At 40.9% G+C, this 22669-nt stretch overlaps 1 long non-coding RNA gene across 2 annotated transcripts in view; it reads left to right on the forward strand.

Moving 5' to 3' along the window:
- The first annotated feature begins 4404 nt into the window (after positions 1-4404).
- Positions 4405-22669, forward strand: part of LOC114556650 (uncharacterized) — a 45229-nt gene continuing 26964 nt past the window's right edge. The window contains exons 1-2 of one of the 2 annotated variants that reach the window (XR_003692723.1): positions 4405-4446; positions 6169-6294. This is a non-coding gene — a long non-coding RNA (uncharacterized LOC114556650). Of the gene's footprint in view, positions 4447-5203; positions 5246-6168; positions 6295-22669 lie in introns of those variants that run through there. The other variant, XR_003692720.1, reaches the window with a different exon arrangement.

The raw sequence follows: 22669 nt of genomic DNA on the forward strand, positions 1-22669 counted from the left end.
TTAACTGGTAACTACCTGGCGTTCTTCCAGGTCACCTACTCCGCGTTTGTCGCTCTTCTGTGGTACAGGTGAGGTAGCGGCTTTACTGTCTGTCTATTGATAACATTGCAATTAGGAGGTAAAATCATTTCCTGGATGAAATTCCCAGGGTGGCGTTGTTGGTATTTTTGGGTCAGATTCCTCCTAGACCACAATCTCCTGTCCACTCTCGTGCTGCCACATACATATATATATATATATATATATATATATATATATATATATATATATATATATATATATATATATTTTTTTTTTTTTTTTTTTTTTTTCTGGGAACAATTAAAAAAAAATTATTATTATATTAATTATTATATATATTTAAATGTCACTACTTTTGGACCATGTAAATAAATACACTAATGAAATAACAAACAAAATAAGAAGACTCCTATTGCTGCATCTTTGGCTTTGACTTGAGGAGGCACAACTAATTTTTCGCTGGTATTGATTAAGAACCCATTTCAACTACAGCAGATGTACTACATTATGGCCATTCAGTGCAGTCGGAAAAATAAAGGGATTATTTAGTGCTCCTATGAGAAGTTATTTACAGTAAAAGCTGATATTTCGATATTTCTGAACAGCCTACAGAAAACTGGACTTCAGACTGCAGCCTCACTTATGGTGTTTGTTTCATAAGGCTTGGTGCAAAACCAGCCATGCCTAAATGTGATCAGGAAACTGTTGCATTTGGACACAGACAAAAACTTGTAACTGAAAAAAGGTATTTAGAGACTTGAAGGAGAGAAGATCATTCTTCCAAACTGCTTGATTCTGGAGACATTCTTGAGGCTGGACCTCTTGTACTCCTGAAAGCTTAAATAAGCATAAAGAATACGCCTGTTACTTCTGCAGTTTCATATTGAGAGGCAATGATCCCAAGCCATGCCCACTCATCTTAATTAAGATACTACTATAATTATGTTAGGTGGGTTGTAACAGTATGTTTAAGGATTCCTCTGGTTTTAATAATAATAAAGATTGGCCTTTTTTCTACTATACAACTGCTATGGATGTTCACATGGCATTACCAAACAGGTAGCTAAATTAACAATGGTACTGACACACCATTGTGTTCCATTTATAACAAAAATATCAAATCCATGTGGAAGATTTATGGATTGAATATGAAAGCATAGCATAGGATTTGTTAATGAAAATGCAGTGTCTGACTTTTCTCTAAGTCAATGAGCAGATGTCCTTATTTTCTTAAAAACCTCCACCTGAGAAGTTTGTTCGGATAAGAACCTCATATGGTTTAAGTTGCTCCTTTGTAAAAGTTTATTTATCTGCTTGGAAATATTTTCTGTGGAATGAGCTATACCTTTACCATTATTTGGAGCTACCGGGTAACAAGAATCTATCTTGTCTTTGTTTTGCTATTATGCTGTTTTCAAAACATTAGGACAATTACATTTATACACTGTCTGTGGCAAAACAGAAAAACAGTAATTTGTACAAAGCAAGCACAACGATCTGAAAAATGAGACTAATTTTTTCCCGAAATGGAGGAGGAAGTATTGAAGGGGGTATAGGCATAATAAAACAAAACAAAGCTACTGTGAATATCATTATCAAAACCATATATGAGTAGCACAGCTAACAGCAAAACCAATTTGTTTTCTTTATAATACACACTCTCCAATGTGTGTGTTTAATGGATTGAGCTACAGTTCACTTCTTAAGGCTGCAGAGGATGAGCTCTAACAATCTGTCAGCGACCTTTCTTGGCTTTCCGTCTGATCAAAGCCTCAACTCAGCAGCACTCCCTGCTGCAGGTCCCAACCCTCTGTCCTTCTCACTTGATGTAGAGGAGAACAAAGGCACGCTGGAGAAGGACAGACAGAGGAGAGGAGGAGAGAGAAGAAATTGAGAGTAGAGAAGGAGAGAACAGGGAGAGGCCGTGCTGAGAGTTCATGTTTGATGAGAACTCTGAATCTTCTGCAGATAGACAAAAGGGAGAAAGGTCAGCTCAACTTAGCCAAAATAGAAACACAGAGGAGGAGGTAGAGGACAAAAGATGAGGCTGAAGTGTTTGGAATACTGTGGAGGAAGAAAAGGAGGGGGAGGAGGGGAGGGATGAGACAGGAGGAGGACCCATCGGATAGCAGCTCCAATTAAGATTGGTTACCAGATAAACAGATGCCCTGCATGTGTGTGTGTGTGTGTGTGTGAGTGAGTGAGTGTGTGTGTGTGTGTGTGTTTGTTTGTGTGTGTGTGCGCATGTCTCAGTAGTTGTGAGTGCGTGAGAAGAGTCAGTGAAAGTGTCTGCAAATGTATGTGTACAAGTATATATTTGCACATCACCAATGCAAATATGTGCATGACTGTGTGAATACATTTTTTAATGTACCTGTGTTTTCAAGAATCTGTGCATGTTTTTCTGCATGCATCCATTATTTTATTTTTTTCCTATACTTAAAATCATGCATGAGTATGTGTTACTGTAGGTATAGTTCTGTGAGTGTGTGTGTGTGTGTGTGTTGATTAGCTTTACAGTAACTGAATCCACATCCAGCGCCTAATTGGTTGCCATGATGGTCGCCGTGGGGATAGTGTCAGACACATCTCGCTAGCATGGAGGCTGTGAGTCTTCCGTACGTCAGCAGACCAAGTGGATATCAAGCAGATCAACATTTTTGTGGGATGATGATAAAGTACGATGCCTGTACTGTATGTGATGCAGATGATAGAATGGGTGCAAAGGATGAAGACTATCAGTGCTTCTCCTCATCTGTTGCTACTGGATACGGATGATCTTTCCACCTCGTGCAAGGGCGGCGGGGCAGAGTGACAACACCCCCACTGTGGCTCCATCTTTCCTTCTCCAGTGTCTTTTTCTATTGTTGTCACTGTCCTTGTCTGTCTGCCTTTCTCTCTCCTTTCATGATGACACTTAGTATAACCAATAAACCGCAGACTTGCTAAGTATCAAGATAAGACTGTGAACAATCCAGCCTATCATTATTTCTCGGACCTGATCAATCAACAAGATACATTATTTATTGTAGGCTTTCTTTTCAATTCTGGAGTGAGTCACCAGGACAAGTATACAGAATACAATTGTGTGTTATGATCAATTAATTACTTACATCTATAAAGTGATCAGTTACATTTACAGAACCTTTAAATGATAGTATTCCAAAAATGAATGGTTAAAAAAGAAAGAAGTAAAATCACGATTAAATGTACCAAATAAAAGTTTAGTTACAATATTATGTTTTCAAATGATGACATCAAGTTTTTCAAGAGTACATCTGCCACAAAATATTGTCCTTAGAGAAAACTGATGTCACTTATAAGTAAATCTGCAGTACAAATTACCAAGGGAGGTGTTTGGTCCCAGGTGAATGGTTGTCCAGAAAATGTTCTATAATGTTAAATAATGAGCAAAACAGAAGTAGCAGTGGTCCACAGGGACTTTTCAATTGTTACTACCATCATGCAGTCTATCATGTGGATCTGTTATGTTGACAGAGTCACAGTTGTTTGTCAGTTTCCATGCTAATTATGTGACTATACCTAGTTAAGCCAGGGATATTGCACAGCAAATGACTTGTGATTCCAGATCGGCAGTGTGCAGCTCTGTCACTATAAGACCATGTACCGTCTTCCCTCAAACTTACAGTAAGCATAGTTATGTTTGACTGTGTATCTGAACCTGATCTTTTTTCCGAAAGTAACACTTTCTAAGTAAAACCTCACAAAATACCATCATTATAATGAAGCAAAAATATCCTCAATGCAGCAAACTTCAAAAGGAAATATTCTACCATGGGAAACCCTAGTTTGTGTTTGACAAGTTTTTTATTTTTTGTGGCCAGGGGGCCATAGGGGGAGGGGATGACATGCAGCAAATGGCCACACAGTGGCGCAAAAAAGGGGGTATGCGCTATATGCGGCGCATAGGGGCGCAGCACCGTGGGGGCGATGGTAAAAAAAAAAAAAAAGTTAGAAATATTTGTTTTGGTGTTTTCTATATGTAGCTGCTTTTGTGCGTTTCTAAATCATTTCTGCATTTCCTCAATGTTATTATATAACATTGTAGAGGACTAACAGGCTTGAGTAGGCGCCCTGTCTGATAATATTCCATCATAAATGAGAAGAGGGAGCGGGGGGCGCTCCCGTTTATATATGTCAATGGGCGCTCCCTACTATGGCCACGCCAAGACCCGGGCTATTGAAGGGCGGGACCGGTCTTGGCGTGGCCATAGTAGGATTTGTAATATCGCGAGTGGGGGCGCCGTCAATGCTGAGCGAACAGGTACAGTAGTGAGTTGTCGTCTGTGGAAAAAAGCAAAAAAGCTGTCGGTGGCTAAAAATACAAAAAAGAAAGAGGGAAAAGGAGATAGCATGTCAATGGATGCAACAGCAGTTAAATACGTGGATGGTGAAAGGCAACAGGTAGGATTTAAAGTGTGACGTCTGTGCTTGGAGGCTTGCAAATATTCATGTTAACAGACTAGCTAGCGTTTGCTAACACTGGGAATGTAGCAGCCGAATGGGGGTTCACGGCTAGCTTAGGATATGCAGAACTGAGGTTGCTGAGCTGAAAACCGGAAAATATAAGGTAGCATGTACAATAAATGACAAGAATCTGGAAAACATAACTAATACTATAACTTTGGTTTACCATGGAATCATTAATATATTTTGTGTTACCATTAGCTGTCAGACATACAGGCTAGGCCTATACATTTGTACATCTGTTGGGTGACATGGAAGCTGTAATTACAGGGTCACATCTCTCTCTCTCTCTCTCTCTCTCTCTCTCTCTCTCTCTCTCTCTCTATTTAAAGGTCTATGTGCTAAGTGGCTCTCCATATTTGTACTTTTTAAAATCCCCAAAAAACAGCAGCACAACCTTACTGCATAATAGTTGTCTTATCTGATGCCATCACTAGGCTGATTTAAGAATTGAATTGAGGCTGCTATATTTAACAGTGAGTTCATTTCATTCAGGTGTGAGGATGGTGGATCAGGAAAGACAGGGGAAGGCAACGGTTAGGTCTAACATTAGGTGGAAGTGTAGGGGGAGCAACTTGATACCAGCAGTTTAATTTCTTAATATTATGGAAAAACTAATACATAATGTTTGTTTGACAATATGTCTTAGTGGAGAAGAGCACAGGCAAGGAGTGAATGAGACAGACATGAGGTCGGCGATGGCATCAAGTAGAGATGAGACCAGTGATGACATCAGGTAGGAGTTCTATTAGTTAGACCACACAAAACTAAAGGTCCACTATGGTCTGAAGTTCTGTTGACCAACCTATTCATTGTGTCCTTTTTGGGGAAAAAATAGTGCAGACAGAGATGGAAAATATAACAATTAGCCTATGTCTGACAGCGGGCACGTAGTAAACATATCAGAACGGGGGGGGCACACTTATTTATTTATTTATATGTTTTTTGTGGGGGGGGGGGCAAAATTGTTGTTGCATACCCCTCTGACACTGGGTAGGTAGTTGCACCCCTGTGGCCACAGGTCGGAGTTGAACCCACAGCTGCCGCATTGAGGATAAACCTCTATAAGCACGTTTGCGCTACCAACTGAGCTAAGCAGGCCACGTGCTTGACAAGATTAAAGGAAAGCATTGCCACAATTATGAAGATGTCCATCTGTGCTGGTGGTCTGCAGCATGTTGTCCAACACTGCCTAGAGTGCCTACTAGTCCTTATGTGTGACACTCAGATTCTCAATGACCAGCCAAGCTTGGAAAGTTGGCATGGTAATCAAGCTGTTAGCAAAAAAAACCTCCCTCACATTCACCTGCTAAATGCAAGCTTTTGTTCATCTAGACTCTTCAATTTGTGAACTATTCTTATTTGAAACTAACAGACAAGAAAAGTGTCTTTTTTGACAAATTCATGGAAAAAAATATGCAAAGCATTTGCTTGACCAGATGCATCTTAGCTATTTCAAATATTTAAGGCCATATTGAAATATCTTTTTCCCCATCCTCTTCAACCATCATTAGCATGACAAGTCCCATTAGTGACTCAGTGTGTGTCATATCTCCTCTTATCAGTGCTGGCTTTCACACAGTTCAGATCATTTCAAGTTCCTCCCTCTGCAACTTTAATTTACACCTTCTCTTTTTCTCTTTTTCACTTTTCTTCAAGGCCCATTGGTCACAGAAAGGAATCTGTTCTCACTGCCCACCAATCTGGGACCTTGAAGACCCGTAACAACAGAGTGCTAGTGTAACTTTAGTCCCTCTGTGACTGGAGGAAGTAAAGGAAGAGAGGGTAAGAGACATGCCTTGCCCTACTGACCTGTTGTGGAACACAACTAAATGTATTTTTTTCACTATCCGGGTTCTCTCTCTGCTGTGGTTGAGGCTATGAAAAATTAATCAGTATTAAATATACATGCTACAACCAGATTACATTTATAACAGGAAAACCCATATGTGGTGCAACAGCATGCAAAATGTAACTATTTAGAGTTCATACGTTGTGTGAGCAAGTCGATTTGCATACAGATGTGTAATGCAGAGCCCTAACAAAGTGCCTGGTTAATTGAATTAGCACCGGCAGTCTCGGCGGAGAAGTGCTGCGCCAGCAATAAGGTGCCACTGTTGCAGAGCAGGGCAGCAGTGAGTGTAAACAGTCGCCCCGCAGGGAGGCATATATATTGTTATGGTCCTCCTGTGGTCGTTTGGGAGAGCAGCTGTCAGAAACAGGGCTGGGCTGTTACTTCTCTCTGTTCCAACATCCCATCGCCATTCTTACTCGTCGTCTTCTAACACTGTTTTGCTCACCCCTTGTCCCTTTTCCCTTGGGAAGTACTGCATGGTTCGACTTGACTCGACTCACTTTTCCCCCCTGCTGATAGTACCCCCTGAGTGTAGGCGGGATTCTCAGCATCACCATAGCCACGCCACGTGAAACTGCTGTGACATCATCTTTAATGCGACATTTGCTGAATCCTTTCATCGGCAACCAAACAGGGGAACGTCTGCCCTTCATTAATTGTACGGGATAGAGTAAGTAGTGTACAGTAAGTTTTGCGGTGAGTAATTGACGGTTTACCTTGCCCAGCAGCTGGATCACAGGATCACATGATCAGACAAAAATCCATCTTGTCAGGCTTTAAGTAATGTGTTTGTGTCTAAGCCACTAGTCGTTTGGACCATTCAACGTCCTGTAAGGAGCTGCGCTTCCCACTAGTAACGGTTCCCTTTGACCAATCAGTAGTCTGCAGTGTTTTAACTCCACCTTCTAGTATTGGCTCAGCTCACTTAGAACCTCGACTGAGGTGGTACAAAAAAAAATACCAGGGAACTTTTGTCCATAGAGAGGCAAAGTCCCTCCCCTTCTGGTGGACGTCATGGGACCTTAATTCGGAAAAAATATGAACGGTAATGAGCGGTGAGAGGCAAATTATTTTTTGATCCCTTTTGAATTCAGCCATGGAGTACAAATATGATGTTCGTCAATTTAAAAGATAATTTTTCAACCGAAGAAAGTCTCAGTTAGCCGTAGGTTTGTCATATGACCACTTAGTTTTGTGTGAAACCACTCAGTGAACTACATCTCTCGTCTCACACAATTTACATCACCTAGCTTGATGCTCAACTTACTCGCTAGCTAGCTAGCTTAGCTCTGTTCCACAACACATGTAACGTTATCTTACCTGGTGTGTTTTATCCAGTGAAGTGTTTTCAGCAGATAAGCAAAAGAACAAGCGAGATCCACTGCTCATTTGAGTAAGATGTCACCCATGCCACTTTGAAGTGTGTAGTCTTTCCAATTATGTATTTTCACAGTCTTATACTTCAACAGTTTAACAATAAACTGAGACTTTCTTGACTTGCAACATTATCTATTAAACTGATGAACATCATATGTGTAATTCATGGGCGTCAGTTTGGTTTGAAATGTGGTGGGGACAGAGACGCATTTGGAAGTGCATTTCCAGAAGTGCTGGGTACAATGATATTCATTTTCTTTTCTCTTTTTCATGTTTTGAAAGACGCTGTCCTGTAGATTACTAATGTAAATTAATAAAAATGTATTAAAAAATGTGGTGATGTCCGACACGTTTTATGAAGAAGCCTTAAGTTTTCAAAAACCATTAGACAGGCATTCTACAACGCTTAACGTGGTTTAATGCAGAGTGCGAACTACGCAAGCATCAAGGCGTGGCGGCGCTGCGGTGCAAATTCAACTCATGTTTAGGACATGTTAATTTAAAGATTCGCAGAAAAAATATAAACATTGGAGGCCATTAATCGGCACGCAAGTCCTTGAAATCCATTCTGCAGAAAGCGTCATATAGCCATGGTAAAAAGAAAACAAAGCAGTTTAATTAATTACTAAGACATAGTGTAGCGATGACGTTAATAGCACGACAAATTCACCTGCTGCAATGTTATTAGCACACCTCCCATCGGGGTGAAAACGCAAGAAGAAGCTGAAGAAATAATGTCCTCTGGCTGAAGATGCTCCTAATCACTGTTGCTCCTCTCTTTCCCGTTAAATTGGAAAAGTCCTATTATTATGGACGTTATCTAATAAGCGTTTCTGCTTCATTAGAGCCTATAAGGAAAAAGCTTAGCGTGGTTGAATGTAGCAGGACTACCTAAACAGCAATCAATGATCACCACATTTGTCTCTCATATTGCTCATCATAACCACTGAAAACTGTCAAAAATCTAACCCAAAGTCCTATTATTATGGACGTTATCTGACATTAAGCATTTCTGCTTCACATTTTCAGCAGGGCAGCGGAGCGGCTGTGGATTGACTCCCCACGGTTCTCATATGTCCTATAAGGTCCCCAGCAGAGCGGCTTTGTCTGTACCTGTCCTGTGGGGGGGATAGAGCTTTTTGTGGATTTGTTGGCATCTGTCGTTCACGAATTATAGGCCTATGTGTTATGAACTTTATTTTTTTAACTAAATTGAGCTCGAGGTTTTAAAAAAAAGTGGTGGGTACAAAATGACTCATGACGAAATGTGTCCCCACCAAAATCTACGCCTATGGTGTAATTCATGGCTCAATTTAAACGGGATAAAAAAATAATTTGTCTTTCCCCATTCACTCCCGTTCATATTTTTTCGAAAGAAGGGCGTGACTTCGGCTCTCTATGGAAAACCAAAAGAGCGAGTCAAGTAGAGTGGATTTGAGCTGTACCATGCAGTGGAAAAGTCTTTCAGCTTCACAACATCTTTCCTGATTCATGTCCTGTCCACAGTCACATCGAGGTAGACTAATAGGAAAATGTAGTGAAAATGTTCGGACACAACAAAAGTCACAATTACTGCATTAAAACCCTTGATCAAATAACTTTTATACTTGTACCAGACAACATTAATGATAACGTGACTTGTGACATTAAATAGTTGCTGTATTATGTTATTGTCTATATATCAGCAATTATAGAAAGTTAGAGGCAGTCAAAACATAGTCAAATTCACTCCCTTATGCACTTTTTTTGAAAACTCCAGTTTAGTGTGAATGGAAAGCCAAAATGATGAAAAAAAAGTGTTAGCATGACATGGTCTTAGCCTCAGCCCTGCTCGTCTCCTCAGCCCTGATCCTCCAACCCATCAACCAGCAGCTCTTTCCTCCAACAGACCATCCCTCTCTCACCTCAGGCTCTGCTCTCACCTCCCTCACTCAGCCGTGTTAGCCATTCACACTTGGCCTGTGAAATCACACTCTCTTCACAGGGGCTCTTCAACACGCCACAATCTCTCTCTCTCTTTCCTGCCCTCCCTCTCTCTCCCCCGCTGTCTCTTTGAATTCTAATTGACTGAACAATGAATCTATCATTATTTCCTTCGCCTGTAGCAAACAGATGGGGCATTGCCAGTCTCTCTCCATTTTCATTGTTCCTATATGTCTTACACTGTCACTACCGCTGCATCAATCTACCTGTTAGGCACACCCAGTCCCTCTTTCACCTGTTCCAACAACTCACAAATCAAAATGATTTTACTGGGTCAAGCCCATTCTCAATGTCCATGACAGTCCCTCTCTTTTACCTCTTTTACTCAGAAGCTGACTCTCAATCCTAACCACAAAGAAGAACAGCTTATGAATGTAAGCTAAATATTACATTTTAAATGGGACACTAAATCTTGTTTTTTTGCACCTACCTACAGTACAGAAACAGATCTTATGATGTTATGGATCAATTATAGTTTGGCTGACATATTTAGCATTTTTATTTCTGCCATAAGAAACTATTAACGGCTGCATAGTCAGCTATAAAGGGAGTTGTAATCAACTTTACTGCTCACTATCTTATTTCCTTTGAAAAGCACGGTTCTTTTCTGTCAGAATAACATGTGTTATTGCTGTTATAATTGAATGCCTTTACTTTGTTAACAGGGTATCAAACTAACAAAAACATGAAGAAATTCAACTAAAACACATGAATTACTATAGCACTCAAAAAAGACGATATTTTGAGATAGAACCATGACTAAGTGCCTGGTTTGGCATCTTTGTGTGTGTTGATGTGCATGGTCGGTATTGTCCAGTTGGAGCTGTTGTGTAAGAATGAGAGACAGCCTGGAGTGGTGCATTGTTGTTTATGAAACAGCAGAAGAAGAAAAAACTATACACATCATGTATTGTGGATTATATTCAGAAACTGCTGCATTAACAATTTTGATGTAAAAGGTTTACATCTGCTCATCTATACTACATGACAAGACAGCAGCATTGATACAGTTTTAGATCTGAATTCCCTGAATAATCTGATTAGTTATGAAGTCACACTTTTTATTTGTCACCATCAGGATGACAGGAAATGGTTAAAGGATATTTTTTGTTTATTACAACATTTTATTTTGTAGTTTTAGCCATCATGGACCACTTTCACGGCAAACATTTTTGACTTGTCAAAACAGGAAATGCACAGGTGGAAATAATAACATCAACAATAGCTCCTGAGGCTTGTACTACGAAGCAAGATTTGACGTTAACGAGGTAACTTCAGGTTCAACCCAACGGTCTCTTGGTGGAAGTTTTGGGGGAACAAGTTCTTACTTCAACGCCAGAATTAGACCGTGCCCATCGGGCCCTCACCTCCAAGCCAGGCCCGGGCGAGAAACCCTGCTCAGTCGTCATCTGCTTTCACAAGTTCCAAACTCGAGACCTGGTGGTACGTGAATCCCGCAAGATGAGGGGTAGATTCCGGTATCGTGGTGATCCAATTCACATTTTTGAAGATTACAGCCCCGACGTGTTGAACCAGCGGTCTGAATATCGGGACGTCATGAGAGAGCTCTACAACCTTGGTCTCAAAACACTTAAAAACGAAGGCAAGAAACGGCTTTTCTTCCCCCAGGAAGCTCAAGAGTTTGTGTCCTCATATCGCCAACCACAGCCTGACGTGTAGATGGAGCTTTTCAGACGTTCACAGCTGTGCCACAGCCCAGTCTCTGGGCGTCGTAGCCCATTAGGAGGCTAACTATCCTACCTGCCGTGAGTTTGACTTTTAAATGGGCAACAGTTTGGTCCTGTAGGCTACACAGCTCATATATCTGTTCAATAAGCTACATGTAAGTGCTTAACAGGTCGTCTCTATATGTGTGTTATACCACCAGTGACGGACTGGTAATCTGGAATTTGGGCAGATGCCAGAGGGGCCGCGGGCCCTCACGGGCCGGCCGGCCAATCAGAGAGCCGCATGATTGTCACAGCCATGCGGCCACTTACTTCTAAACTGCAAACTACAAAGTTCTTTTGCTAAACGATAGCCAAATGTATCCAAATCCTTCATACTTGCTAGTTATGTAACCTGATTTGTATTTATACCACATATGAGTCTCTTAATATCACAGTCATGGTTACCCTCTACAGTCACAAACGTTTACATCAGTATGTATTGTTTTGTAACAAAATTATTTATTCAGATCAGATGTTCAAAAATGTAAACGTGCATGGTTTGAAATAAACAAATCTACCTGCATTTCTTTTATTATATTTGTTTGCAAAAGTTAAAATGACGCAATGCCTTCTGGGAATTTCAAGACAGAATCAAGTAGAGCCGAGTAGACCGCGTCTGCGTCTTTATGTGTCTATGGTCTGCGTCAGTGTGGTGGTTGGAAGTTGTTGACAAAAATATTAATCGAGGCATCAAGCAACACAAAGGGGGGTGGGGGCAGAGAAAAAGAGAGAGAAATATAAGAGAGCACTGTTGGCTGATGTTGAAAAATGCTGCAAACTGACTGATTTGTTTTTAAACTCAAAAGCAGCTTCAGCTAGCATTAGCGCTAATACAGCTAACATGTTAGCGACACAGCTGAGCCAGCACACCAGGCAGAAAGACAGGACAGTGAGGAATATGACGAAGAGGAAGAACTAAACGAGCAAGAGGAGGATGAAGAGATAGACATGGATAACGATAATCTATGGAACTAACTATTGGAACTAACCAACACAGAACAACAAGCATGCTGTGGGTCTGAATGTGGATTACCAGAAGTAACAGAGATGGAGACCAATGCTGCAGGAGGGAGTGTAGGTACAGTAAGTTTGGCTACTTCAGAATATTATATTATGGAGTTGCTGGCTCTGATGATTTATTCATTTTTTTTATAAGTCTATGTTGTGGTGCAGTTGTTTATAGCATGGGAGTTTACGTTCACCATCACCGGGGCTATCAAAAGTGCGTGTTCTTTCCGTGCGTCAAAATTTCTATCTGCGACCCCCCCCTGTCCCAATAACACTTGTCAACCTGTATGCACCTAATTTTGACAACCCTGATATTTTTCAGAAAGTTTTTAACTCGATTCCAGACATATCCAGTACTAATGTCATAATTGGAAGAGACTTCAACTGCGTGTTAGATCCTCTTCTAGACAAGCAATTTTCCAAAAACCGAACTCCTGCATTTGCTTAAACACTTTGGCTGAGAACCTCAATCTAGTTGATATTTGGAGGCTGAAGCATTCAACTGTGAGGGACTATTCCTTCTTTTCTCCAGTACATAAGTCATTATGACTTTTTTATTGGACTCTAAATTGTTATCATTAGTGGAAACAGTAACATACCAACCTATTGTAATATCTGACCATGCACCTTTGGCCATGGTACTGACAATGGGGGAGGTTAGAGCTGGACGTAATCAGTGGCGACTGACAACACGCTACTGTCAGATGATCAGTTCACTGACTTCCTACAAGAACACATGATACAGGTGATGTCAATAACTCCATCCTGTGGGAAACGCTAAAGGCTGTTATCAGGGGACATGTCATAGCTTATGTTTCCAGTAAAAGGAGAACGGAAGGCAGTAGACTCAAACATATAGAACAAGAGCTTTCTCTTCAAGAACATTTTTATAAACATAACCCCAATGATGCCACTCTTTTACACAACAATTAGCAACTTAAAATATGAATACCATCCTTTCTCAAAGAGTTGGCCTATTACTTGCTAAAACACAACAAAATTACTTTGAGCTGGGTGACAAGCCTCATAGACTCCTTGCAAGGCAGCTGTGACACTCGCAGGCTACACGCTCCATTAATAAAATTAGAGACCATCAAGGTCACCTAACAACAGATCCAGTCAAGATAAACAAAGTTTTTGCTTCATTCTATGAGGACACGTACCATTCTAAAGTCAAATCTGCTGATTCACAGAAAATGAATGATTTTCTGGAGAACAACCAACTCCCCACACTAGACAAAGCAGTGGCTAAAGCGATGGATGCTGCCATAACCCTGGAGGAGATCCAAACTATTATTTCTCAATTTCCTAATAATAAAGCCTCCTGGCCCCGATGGGTTCACCATTGAACTTTATAAGAGATTCTCATTTAATCTTGCCCCATTGCTACTGCGCATGTTCACTCATTCCAAGAAAACCACAGGGCTACCTCCGTCACTGTACAGTGCTAACATTGCCCTAATCCTTAAAAAGGATAGGGATCTTTTGGAAATGTCATCCTATTGTCCAATATCTCTCCTCCAAATGGAAACAAAAATACTCCGCAAAGTATTTGTCAACAGACTCTGTAAAAACATAGCCAGTTTGATACACCCGACCAGACCAACTTTGTCCCGGGTAGACATGTATACTTCAACCATAAGGAGGAGTCTGTGGTTTTGCATTAGATGCCGAAAAGGCTTTGGACTATATTGAATGAAGGTACATGCTGACTTCCCTGGAATACTTTGGCTTTGGTCCAGACTTTATTAATTGGACAGAAATGATCTATGCACACCCTCAAGCCTCAATACTTACAAACGACGACATCTCCCAACCATTCTGTCTCCACAGGGGTGTCTGCCAGGGATGTTCGTGTTCTCCTTATCTAATCAACCTAGCCATTGAAACCCTAGCCAGTCAAATTAGACTGTCAAATTAAACTTCATGATATAGAGAATAAGATATCCCTTTTTGCAGATGACATCACACTATTTCTTTCACACCCCAAAACATCCATCCCACCATTATTACAGCTTATTGACACCTTTGGCAGTTTTTCTGGCTATAAGATCAATTTGGGAAAGAGCGAGCTAATGCCCATATCTGACTTGGTGGACCATAGTTACCTATGCACCGCTCCATTTAAAATAGCAAGAGACCAATTCAAAACTTTGGGTTTCATTGCGATACCGGAGCATGAGAAACTTCTCAACAGTAACTGGGTATCAAAAATACAACAATTGAAACATCCAATTTTGGAACACACTGCCCATTTCTATGGTTGGTCGCATCAACGCCATAAAAATGGTTGTCCTTCCTAGATTCTTATACATTTTCCAGAGCATCCCTGTCTTTATTCCGCTCTATTACTTCAAAAATGTGGACTCTATCGTATCCTCCTTTATTTGGAACAATAAGTTAACCAGAATACCCAAAAAGCACCTGTCTAAGTGTAGAGCAGAAGGAGGCTTCACTTTACCAAACTTTAAGCTTTATTACTGGGTCGTCAATTTGAACACTATACTTCACTGGCGTAATGGTTTGCCGATGGCCCACTTCAATCAAGAAGATGTACCCTCTTGGCTCCAGATAGAAATATCTTCATGTGGGGCCACCTCCAACCCAGCAAAAATAAAGACACCTCTTTATATGAAAATTCCAATTAATCTCCTTAAAAATTTGGAAACAAATTCAATCTTTTCATGACTTGCCATTAGTTTACATAGATAGTCCAATCTGTCACAATCATGCTTTCTCCCCCTGCTTTGATGGATCCAGCCTTTTCCAACTGGAAAGCCAAAAATATTTTTTTCATACAGGATCTGTACCTTGAAGGCAACCTAATGTCATTTCAACAGCTCCAACAGACATATGACTTACCATCCACACACTTATTCAGGTTCCTCCAGATCAGGCATTATATCAGAACTCATATACCATGCTACGAACATATGCTCAAACACAATACACTGGACAGTCTCACTCCTAATTTCCACCGGTTGCGGAATGGTTGCGGAACGGCTCCGGAACGGCGGCGGAGTCAATAGGTTTCCATTAAAGTCAATGTGTGTATTTCCACTTACTGCGGAACGGCTATGTTCCGACTGCGTCCCAGCTCTGGCGATCTGCAGCCCTCCGGAGCAGATACACAGAGCTTCTAGAGAAAATTTGGAGCCGTTAGCCAAACGACCGGGCCAATCAGCGTTGGTTTTGAGGTGGGTTAGGTGGTGATAGACAGATGGTTTATCCAATCAGCTAACCAGTATTTTCAGACAGCGGTAGCCCCAATTCTGTTCGCCACTCGCTAATGCTTTTTTTCTCTTGGATCCTTCATTTGGAATATGGTCCAGGAACCTGAAATGGTGTCTTTTATTCCATAGGCGGCGCTAGGCTATTTTTAGGGGTGCTGAAGCACCCCTAAATATCATCTCAGCACCCCTGAAAATAAAGTCCTTATTGTGATAATGTGAGATCGTTTAGTGCTCAAAGTAGTGGCGGTTTTTGGCACGGGCGAACCGGGCAGCCACTTAACTTAAAAAAATATATAAATAATCCTCTGTGCCGCGAAGCGTTTTTCTGTTTTCTATCATTTCACTGTGTGGGGAATTGGCAGATCAGCACCCCCAGCAGCTGCAGGCGCCCTGCTTGCTGAGAGATGTCAGCACCCCCTACTTTCACAATGAAATGGACTAGTCCGTCCCACAATGCGCCGCCAAAGATAAACAAACGGTGACAGGAGAAATGGGAAGTACACAGAGAGGGAGAAAGACGAGTCTAAACGGTCTAAACCTTTCTGTTATGTCAATGGTCTAAACGCCAAAATGAAAAAAAGTTACTCAAGCGGCTCAAATAAAAGAAAAAAGCGAAAATACATGTTTTCGGGAGTAGCAGGACCTTCATCAGCTCTACTTTGGTAGCCTACACAATGCATTCTCTGTTGATTAGTTGATTACATTTGCCTTCTGGTTGACAGCACAAAGGAGCGAGGAGAATAGAGAGGGAGAAGGGCAGAGAGAGCAAGATGAACAAAGTGAGAAAATGGCTAGGTAGCCTATAAGACATGTATATAGTAGGACTACTGTGTTTTATTTTCTCTTTTATTTGAAGATTATTTTCTAGTTGATTACAAAATGTTTTGCATGTGATTGTCAGTGATAGGACGGAGGGAAGGAGATAGAAGGAGAGAGGAAGATGGGGAGAGAGAGAGAAGGATGGGGAGAGAGAAAGAAGGATGGACAAAGAGAGGGACCTGGAAGAACCAGGTGAGAAAGTGGACATATATTATACGGGCAAAAACATTTAAAACATTCCATTCACATTATATTTACATATGCATTTCATGGAGGACTAGGCTCTTAAGAAAAAGAGATGTTGTGTTTTCCCCAACTGGTTCAGAGGCATTATTAGATTAGATGAAAAAGTTGAAAATCAACAGCAGAAAAAAACATGAATAATCTTGTCTAAAAATATGTTAAGGCTTATTTTACCATTCAAGGTATGTGCAGGGGTGTAGCTCCAAATTCTGGGCCCTGTGAAAGGCATTTTCTATGGGCCCCTCCCTGCAGCCAAAGCTATAAATTCTAGCATATTTTTGGGCCCTCCTCACATGAGGGCCCTGGGCACTCAGTCCCCTTCCCCCCCCAGTCCAACACCCCTGGGTATGTGTGCTGCAATAATCATGCTTTGTAGTTTCCATCTTTTTTTTTCAGCAGATGCCTTGAATCTGTTGATAGTTTGTCATAATTGCATATCTCAATCTGTCTATTTCTTTCCCCAAAACTCACAAGAAGTCATGATTTAAGGGTTAAAAAAAAAAAAATCTTACGGGAGCATGCCCCCAAACCCCCCTAGCTTAACTGCTATCAACTTTTTCATTAGGGGCTGAGCACCCCCAAAGGTCAGATCCTAGAATCGCCCCTGTTTTATTCCTAAATTCTCGTTACACAAACGGCAAATATCCTTTACCGACATGTTGCTTGCTTGCAGGAGCTAACGAGCTATGCTTTGCCTGCAGCAGCAGGGGCGGGCTTGTGGTTGTATTTTCATACGCTTCGTGGATCTGATTGGTGGATTTGGCCCGTCTATCACCAACATAGGTGGTAGACAGATGGTTCATCTAATCAGCTAACCAGTATTTTTGCCCCTTCCCAAAAGTTCTCCAACGGAAAGTTCCCAGATGGATATGCCGAGCAAATGCGAAGCAATCCATCTGGCGGAGTCAGGTTAGAGCTCCGCAGCATTTCAGCACAATTCAGACTGTGTGGGACAGGAAGTCGATCACAGAAAAAAACTAAAACATCTGGTTAATTTTCAAAATAAAATACACCGTGCTCACGGCGGATCATATTTCCTTCCTTTCCTTGTACTACACCTTGAAAACACAGCACAGAGCGGAGCAGGTCCGCAGCCGTTCCGCAACCGGTGGAAATTAGGAGTCAGACGCCTCATACCAGGAAGCAGAGGCACAGTTTCCTCCCTGGTAGCCTTCTGGCCCATGAAGGAGTGTCCACTGTAAAGTTGAAGAATGATTGGGAGCAGGAACTTAGCATTTTCAGCATCAGTTTGGAAGGGAATTCTGGATAGAATTATTGCAGTTCTTAAAAGGAACACGCCGACTTATTGGGAATTTAGCTTATTCACTATAAGACAAGTAAATACATACCCTTCTCATCTCCGTGTGTGCTGTAACTAGAGATGTTCCGATACTGCCTAAAACGCTGTTATCGGTATCGGGAAGTACTGGAGTTAATGCACCGATCCGATACCACGTAATAAAGCCCTAAAGAAAATCTATGTTAAAATAGATTATTTATGTTCTTTTTCTGTTATAACTGACTGTCAAAGTGGACAATAAAAGAAAGTTCTGTGGCGTTCATGGTTTGTGTTTGTTCATGTTTCACAAAGATAGAAATAATATCACATCCATACAGGGATAGTAGTATACAGCTGTTAAAACATAATAAAATATATGACACACTGGTATCGGATCGGTTCTTGGTATCGGGCGATACACAAGTTCAGGTATCGGAATCGGTATCGGGAAGCAAAAAATGGTATCGGGCCATCTCTAGCTGTAACGCTGCCTGACGGTTCTAGCATTAGCTTAGCCCAGCACAGATCCTGCTGGTTCTAACTAGCATACTGCTCCGAATTGTGACAAAAGTGACAAAATAACGCCAACATGTTCCTATTTACATGTTGTGATTTGTATAGTCACAGTGTGTACAAAAAAACAATGTAACATGAGACACAGCCGTCTTCTAACAGTAAACAAACCGGGAATTATATTCTTAGACAAGCTTGCTGCGAGCATATCACTCCGCCCAAGTACTATATTCTTCCGCCTGAGAATATAGTTCCCGGTTTGTTTACAGTTAGAAGACGGCTGTGTCTCATGTTACGTTGTTTTTTGTACACGCTGTGACTCGACAAATCACGACATGTAAATAGCAACATGTTGGCGTTATTTTGTCACTTATTCGGAGCAGTAGGATTGCTGGAACCATTCACCTGCATGTTCTGTGCATGCTGTGATCCTCTGCTGGTCAAATGGTCAGAAGCGTGTAAGACAAATAATGGCCAGGGTGATACCCCTAGCACTTGAGTATGCAGCTTTTCTCTTTCTTTTTTCAATGAATTTGTCCCGTGCACTATGTTGACTGTCATCATTTCATTTTTCCTCTCTGCTGGCTTTTTTATTTATTTTCTTTTTACTTTTATTGATATTTTTAATTTAAAAATTTGTTCTGTGGGGTGGGGGTTGGGGTGGCATAGGCTTTGTAGGCTTTTGTTGCGCTGTTGCTTAAACTTTCAGAAAACCCAGAGACTCTGTGTCTTTATCCTGTATAACCCCTGTACAAACAATTCCTTCAATAAATATATTTTGAAAAAAAATAAAACATTCCCCGGTGGGTATTTTTTATGATATATATATTTTCAGCAGGTGGAATTATGTATAAGCTATTTGTCGGCTTCTTGAGCCGTGTGTTGCCAATGTGCACATCGGTTTGAATTATGTTTTTATATTTTTAATTTTCTCTCACGATTGCTTACCACTGCCAGGGTTGCAACTAATAATATAATATGCTAAAGCAACGACAGTTTATGGAAAGCAAAAGTGTAATTATGATCAGATCTTGTGCCTGACTGATGGGGAAGTGATATTGATAAGCGTTGTGATTTATGCATAACAGCGTCATTTTTTTTTGCCAGCTTTCCTTCCTGCGTTTTGCATGTAAAACCGTGTCTGTGTTCTTCATATTTATGTAGAATTATAGTTTGCTCTTCTTATGTAAAATATGCGGCTCTGGTAGATGTTTGCGATTGGTCATGCTCTGCAAACACCGCCTCTTTTATGTGAACGCGCGCGTCGCTGGATTGGGAAACCCTGGGTTGATTGAACTAGTTGGTAACCCCCGTCGTGACACAGCTTATGCGGGACCGCGGTTGTTAGGTTAGATGAAGCCGGGTAACTGAAATAAATCCAGGGCATGTTGAACTTGATTCATAGTACAGGCCTCTCCTGGTAAGTCATGTCAGGGAGTGAGCACGCACAATACCACAGACCTGGAATTGGCTCACCTTAAATGGAATGCATCCATCATTAATGTTGTCCGCTTGTGACGGGACAAAATGTATTTTCCTTAGTTAATTGCTGAGATCCAGAAACGTAAGAGTAAGAATTAGAAGCACTCAACAAACCCTCCAGTTAGCTAAACATATGTGGAAAAGAACACAAAAATTAAATTTGGCTCTTAGTATTTTATCTTTGCAATGACAGATTTTTGCCAACATTTCAGTTGTTCCACTTATTCACTTCCAAAACAAGTAATTTAGGTAATGGCAAAACATTTGGCTGGTTTAAAACTTAACTGATCATCACATGTCTTGACCTGTTTGGCTTAGTAATTACTTTGATGAGGGCAACTTTAATAATCGATGATGGCCGAAACTTGAATCGTTTAATTATGGCATTCCAGAATTGAACACTTAAATATACAGTAGAACTTGTAACTTCAAACTGTCAAACTTACAAGTAATCCATGTAAACATGTTGATGCTGAAACTGAAGAAGCATTCTGGAAAGAATATCTAATCAACCTCCTACATACTTCACACTGCAGTCAAACCAATGTAATGCCGGGACTGAGGAGGTTGTCGTGCAGCATGGTGCTGTGCAGCTCAGTGTTGTGTTGTGCTGTGCTTCGCTGTGAGGGATAATGATCCGTGGCTGTGTAAGCCATTAGTGAGTAAGTGGTTATGTTGGAGCCCCGGTATCCCTGATGCCTGCTGTCACTTTGATAAATATGCAGCACACAGATGCCCTTCCATGCAACAGTTCTCTGCTGCAGATAGAGGTGCCATTTAGTTTGTTATGTTCCTCAGAATGGATTAAATGTCATTAGGGTTGCAAAGGGGCAGACATTTTCTGGTAAATTTCCGGAAACTTTCCATGGAAAGTTAAGCTGGGGAATTTTGGAAACATTCCAATTTGGAAACTTTCATGGGAATTAATGGAAATTATGGGAATTAAATGGAAATTATGGGAATTAATGGGAATTTACGAGAATTAACTGGAAATGTTGGGTAATTCATACAAACGCCATCTCATACAATCATAAATATAAACATGTTGTTTGATGTTACTTCAGTTTAGCTAGCATATCTGATGTACTGGCTAGGTAGCATTTGTCATTTAGGTAGCATTTTGAATTAATATTTGCTAGTTCAATTAAAACCATAGCTCATTACCTCAGTAATATAATCAAAACTTACTTGACTGGATGTAATCCTTGGGCTCAAATGCAGCAAATGACCTTTAGCTTAACATATGAAGGTAGCTAGCATGTTGCCTTTGATTTACTATGGTTATGGTTATATGCGTGCTAAGCTAACCATCAGCGCTGTCTATTGTTTCCAGCCTATCAAGAACAAATGGGCTATATGTAGTAGCCTATACTGATGCTGTAGTAGCCTGTACTGCGTGCGTGCATGCCATTGACGAATATAGGGAGGACATTCAACTGAAGTTGCATTAAATCAGGTTGTTTTAACCAAGATTATGCTGCAAGATGTTTTTTTTTCAACTACATTTAAGTTCCCTGTTATAGACTAACAGTATTATAACAAGCAGTATTAAAAATATCCAGTTTATTCCCATTAATTCCCGTTAATTCCCATATATTCTCGTTAATTCCCATGGAAAGTTTCCAACTTGGAAAATTCCCGGAATTTAGCTACCCTAATTGTCATGAATATTTTGAGTTTAGAATCAAACTTAAAAATGCAACAGGGTTTGTCGTTATTCCTTGTGAGTGTGTGTCTTTTGTCTGTGTGTGCATAGTCTGATAGGTGGTAGTATGTTGTGCTTACAGCTGGCTGTCCAGGGACAAGCATATTCCTGCAAAGTGCAATGCCCAGAAGGCAGTGAAACACGTGATAAAAGCATCGCAATGAGAAACTGACAGCACGAGTTCTGACATGCATATCCGCTGACAGCGAGAGTAGCCTGCGTGTGTGTTTGTTTCCCAGTGCACTGAATTCACCCTTGACTCCCTTCAAAAGCTGATTTGTTTGGGTCACCTCAGCAAACCTCCACAGACATTCGGAAAGACTTCCTGCAAAGCCTTCTCTTTTAGGTCTGCTTATTTTCACCTCATTTCACACAAGTATGAGATGGGCTCCAATGAAAGGGCTCAATTCACGGTCCACTAGGTAGCAGTTTTTAAAAAGAATACATTAATAGATGCTCTCCCTGATCTCCCTCTAATGTCTCGCGAGTAGCCGGTCCTCACAACCGTATGCTGGCCTTTCACAGTGTTTGTATGAGAGGACAATCAGTATAAAGCAAATGTATATATTCATTCATGGTGAGTGTTTGTTTTTAGCCCGGGTGCCTCTGTCCCACATGCAGATTCAAAGCTGTGATTCTCACATGGAGTGGAGATGCGGCAGCTCTTTGTCTGTATGAAAGGTTGGAGGAAAAGAGGCTTTTTCATGGTCTGAGTCCACTGTGAATCAAGCTTTACATCCTGCTCAACTCTTTTGCAAGTGAATTAGACTCAGTGGCATTATACTGTGAATTCCCTGGGGTCAAACAGACACGGATAATTGTTTATTCTATTTTCTCTGCTTTGCTTCTCCGTTTGCTTATGTATGTGCATTGGTTTTATATTTGTGTTGTTCATCTAAATCTCTTTTTGGTTTTTTTTTTGCCCAAGAGTGG

Source organism: Perca flavescens, chromosome 1 (assembly GCF_004354835.1).
Source record: "Perca flavescens isolate YP-PL-M2 chromosome 1, PFLA_1.0, whole genome shotgun sequence".
NCBI lineage: Eukaryota > Metazoa > Chordata > Actinopteri > Perciformes > Percidae > Perca > Perca flavescens.